Raw genomic sequence first — 5604 nt, 5'->3', positions numbered from 1 at the left:
ATAAATTCTTTATTCATATTAGTTAATATTTTGTTTAAAATTTGTGATGTAAATATAAATTATTTAATCTTATTCTCGTGTATTATTGTATGAGTATAAAACTCCAGTCTTTTGAGATTAAAATTTAATTGGATCAATTTTAAAAAGTTATCCAAAATCCTGTTAAATTCATGTCGACAATTGTGTAGAAAAAGTATATAAAAATGTGATCCAATTTATATAATTTAGAGAAAAGAATAAATAGGTATATGACTTTTTGTTTCGCGGACATTTTCGTTTCTAACTATTTGAAAATATTTTTAAATCCCTCACCTCCTTAAAAGTTTGACGGATTAGTCCCTCCGTGCAAATACTTCCGTCAAACTCTGTCAAACTCAACGGAAAAATTTGACGTCACTCCCGTTCTGATGACCTAGCATTACGGCTGCACACGTGGCACATTAGTGGAAGGGTAATTTTGAAAACTGGACAAAAAAGTCTCCCTCCCTCATCCAACAAAATCAACCGACCGACGACCCCCTCAACACCACCATTAACTTTCTCCTCCACCTCAATCACACCACCAAAACCAACCGCCACCTCCGCGGCAGCAGCAGCAACAACAATCTTCGGTAGTACTATATCCCGTCGTCGCATTAATGAGTCCCACAATTCCATTTGTACCCTCGTCCCCGTGGCAATCCAATCCCATCCCTCAGCTCCATCACCATCACCATCATCAACAACAACAGAACCATCTTCAGCTTTTTTGGCCACATTCTCTCTCTTACCCGTAAAATCTCTTCGAGTTGACTCATAATCCGTTTGCCCCTCCTCCTGGTGTACCCCAAACCTAAACCCTAACCCCAATTCCCAACTCCAACATTGGAATCAACGATCTTAGGAGATTAGGATTTTCAGTCAAAACTGTCGCTACTATTACTACTAATATAAGCAATAACAGCAACATTAAAGTTGATGCTTTTTGTTCAGTAGCAGGAGCTGAAGCTAAAGTTCAGGTTTGATCTTTGCCTAATGACACTTTTGCTCATAAAGTTTCACTTAATGGGGTGGTGGATTCGTTGTTGTACTTAAAGTTGAACAATGGAAACTTAAACTTCCATGTTAAACTGCATAAACAAGGTCCAAATTTTTTAAATTCTGCTGCGAATTTATATGTTGTTGAACAAGATAGGAGAGGGATTGAGAGGAGGAATAACAACAACAACATAAATATTAATAACAATAGTTTTCATGGTGGTGGAAGGAATCTTAGGTTTGAGACTAGTACGCCAGGGTTTGGGAACAAGCAAAGGGGAAAGGGTCATTGGGGCTCTACGGGGAGAAGGAAGGGTTCAGAGGTTGAAGATGATCGAATGATGCCTGTTGATTCTGGGGGATTGGGTGGTAGGATTGAGGGTATGCACCCTAGGAAGGAAAATTTTAGGATGGTGTCTGGTGGGAGAGGGAGAGGGACTTTTTTGTCCAATTTTCAAAACTACCCTTCCATTAATGTGCCACGTGTGCAGCCATAACGCCAGATCATCAGAACAGAACCACGTCAGACTTTTTTGATGAGGAATAAGTTTACATAAATTAAGTTTACATGTGGTATCAGAGCATGTGTTTTGAAAGTATGTGATTTTCTCTAATTTATTATGATGTTCACTATGTTTCAGATTAATTATTTATAATTGAATTTTAATTGAGTTTCAATTTCATGCCATCAAAACTACATATTTATGGTTGTATATATTCTATATGTTTTCTTTTGAATATTTTAATTTGACCATAAATTATACTCATGTATGAATTTAATTTTGAGTTTATGTTTAGTGATGATGACAATTATGAAATTATTTTGAATACGTAATGTATTCTAGTTTTATGAAAAGTCTATAAATATTTTATTTATAGTATTAAATTTATTTCGACTATTTACTGCTTGTGTACACCAAAGTGACCAAGTTATAACGTAAAATGCCAGTATAGTTAATAATGTGTTAATTAATTTTAGAATTAGATTTACCCAAAGAAAATCTCTTCTATTATTAATAGACTTGAACGAGAAAATTTATTATTCTTGGGTCAGATATATGTATTGTCCAAAGATGGTATATGTATTTGGTAGAGAATTTTAATCTTCAAGTATGATAAATATGGCATTTATTTTGTATGTTAGTATATTATAGAATTTTACCCAAAGGTGAACTATAATATGCTTTGTTATGTTCTATAATCTGAGTAGATAATAAAATTAAAATTAATATGAGCATTGTATAATTAAATGACAGGTATTTCAATTCATTCACAAGCTTCATCTGTTACCATGTTTAATGGCTTAAACTTCTCTGAATGGAGTGAACAAGTGAAGTTCCATTTAAGTCTTTTGGATCTTGACTTGTCACTTTTGGAATAAAAACTCATTATCACTGATAATAATGATGAGAATGAAAAGTATGCACTTAAGACATGGAAGCGTTCTAGCAGATTAAGCCTTATGTTTATGCAAATGACTACTGCAAGCAATATTAAGACTACCCTTCCACAAACAGAAAGTGCTAAAGAATATCTTACGTTTGTGGAAGACCGTTTTCGTTCTACTGATAAGTCACTTGCTAGTACATTAATGTCACAGCTCACGGTCATGAAGTTTGATGGGTCTAAGAGCATGCAAGAGCATACTATTGAGATGACTAATATTGCTGCAAAATTAAAGTCACTGGGTATGGCAGTTGATGACTCATTTATGATGCAGTTCATTCTGAACTCACTACCTTCTGAGTATGGAGCTTTTCAAATTAATTATAATGTCATGAAGGAAAATGGGACATTAATGAATTGATTGGAAAGCTCATACAGGAAGAAAATAGACTTAAAAATTGTGGTGGTCATTCTATCAAATTGGTTCAAGGAGCTGGCAAATCAGAAAAGAAATTAAAGACAAAACCCAAGAATTTTAAGAAGAAAGGACATGCTAATGCAAAACAGTGTCATTTCTATAAGAAGGAAGGACATTTCCAAAAGAATTGTCCTAAACGTAAGGCATGGTTCGAAAAGAAAGGTATATCTGAAACATATGTATGTACTTATGAATCAAATTTGATTGATATTCCTCATAATTCTTGGTGGCTTGATTCTGGTGCTATAACTCATGTATCTAATGTAATGCAGGGATTCCTTACGATCCAAACCACAAGCCAAAGTAAGATATTCCTCTACATGGAAAATCGTGTGAAAGCACCAATTAAAGGAATAGGAACTTATCGTTTGGTGTTGGATACAAGCTTTCATTTAAATTTACCTAAGACTCTTTATGTACCTTCAATGTCTAGGAATTTGATTTCTGTTTCAAAGTTGGACAATTGTGGTTTTTCTTTTAATAGTGGACATGGTTGTTTTAATTTATTTAAAAATTCTAATATTTTTGGTTATCGTGTTTTAATTGATGGCTTATATAGATTAAAACTTCTTGATCAATTTTCTGAATCCTTGCTTATTGAGTACCAGAATGATGTAGTTAGGCCAAATACACCTAAAGAAAGTTCTGTATTCTTGTGGCGTAAATGCTTGGGTCACATATCCAAGGAAAGAATAGAAAGATTAGTAAAGAATGAGATTTTACAAAATCTAAATTTTACTGATCTTGGTTTATGTGTGGATTGTATTAAGGAAAAACAAACCAAACAAAACAAGAAAGGTGCCACAAGAAGTAGTCAACTTCTTTAAATTATACACACTGATGTATGCGGACCTTTTGATGCTCCATCTATTGGTGGAGAAAAATATTTCATCACTTTTATTGATGACTTTTCACGTTATGAATATGTCTATTTGCTTAAAGAAAAGTCTCAAGCAGTTGATGCTATTGAGATTTATATTAAAGAAGTTGAAAGGCAATTAGACAAAAAGGTAAAAGTTGTTAGGTCAGATAGAGGTGGTGAATATTATGGAAAACATAATGAAACAGGACAATGTCCTGGTCCATTTTCAAAACTTCTAGAAAGACATGGCATATGTGCACAATACACAATGCCATACACACCGCAACAAAATGGTGTGGCAGAAAGGCGTAATCGAACGTTAATGGATATGATTAGAAGTATGATGAGCAATTCTTCTTTACCCAAATTCTTGTGGATGTATGCATTAAAGACTGCCATGTATTTACTAAATAGAATTCCTAGTAAAGCTGTTCCAAAGACTCCTTTTGAGTTATGGACTAATAGGAAACCCAGTTTATGGCATTTACATGTTTGGGGTTGACCAGCAGAAGCAAGAATATTTAATCCACAAAAAAAGAAATTACATTCTCGAACAGTGAGTGGCTATTTTATTGGCTATCCAGAGAAGTCTAAAGGGTATATTTTTTATTGTCCAAACCATAGTCCAAGAATTGTAGAAACTGGTAATGCAAAATTCTTTGAAAGTGGTGAAGTTAGTGGGAGTGAAAATCATCAAAATGTAGAAATAAAGGAAATTAAAGTTAATGTTCCTATACAAGTTAGTGTTCCTTTATCCACACCTACTCAAAGAGTTGTTCCAACTATTGTTGAACACATTAATAGTAATGAACAAGATTTGAATGATAATGCTCCCAATGAAGAAATTAACTCACAAATATCAAAAAGAAATGAGTCTCAAGAAATGCCATTGAGGAGATCTCAAAGGAAAAGAAAGTCAGCTATTCCAAACTATTATGAGACTTATTTACAAGAAGAAGATATTGGAATATCTAAAGATCCAGTTTCATTTACACAAGCCATAAATAGTGATGATTCAGAAAAATGGATTGATGCCATGAAAGAAGAGTTAAAATCCATGGAAGATAATAAAGTTTGGGATATTGTTGCATTGCCAAAAGGTGCTAAATGTATTGGTTGTAAATGGGTCTTCAAAGTTAAGCGAGACTCAAAAAGCAATGTTGAACGATATAAAGCTAGACTTGTTGCTAAGGGATTTACTCAAAAGAATGGTGTTGATTATAAAAAAACATTTTCACCTGTTTCTAAGAAAGATTCATTGCGTATCATTATGGCACTTGTAGCTCATTATGATTTAGAGTTACATCAAATGGATGTAAAAACTGCCTTTCTGAATGGTAATCTTGATGAAGAAGTTTATATGGATCAACCTGAAGGTTTTCCAACTGAAGGAAAAGATCGTATGGTGTGTAAACTTAAGAAATCAATATATGGACTAAAACAAGCCTCACGACAATGGTATATTAAGTTTAATAATATCATTCTTTCTTTCGGTTTTGAAGAAAATGTTGTTGATGTATGCATATACCGAAAGGTCAGTGGGAGTAAGTTTATCTTTCTAGTCTTATATGTTGATGATATTTTGCTTGCAACAAATAATTTGGGAATGTTGCATGAGACTAAAGAATATCTTTCTAGAAACTTTGAAATGAAAGATATGGGAGAGGTATCCTATGTAATAGGAATTGAAATTTTTCGTGATAAATCACAAAGATTGTTAGGATTGTCTCAGAAGGCCTATATAAATAAAGTTCTAGAGAGGTTCAACATAGAAAAGTGTTCCGCAGGAATTGCACCAATTCAAAAAGGGGACACATTTAGTCTTATGCAATGCCCAAAAAATGACATAGAACGGAAGTAA

The sequence above is a fragment of the Arachis ipaensis genome, chromosome B09, assembly GCF_000816755.2.
Source record: "Arachis ipaensis cultivar K30076 chromosome B09, Araip1.1, whole genome shotgun sequence".
NCBI lineage: Eukaryota > Viridiplantae > Streptophyta > Magnoliopsida > Fabales > Fabaceae > Arachis > Arachis ipaensis.
This window is presented reverse-complemented; position numbering follows the sequence as displayed.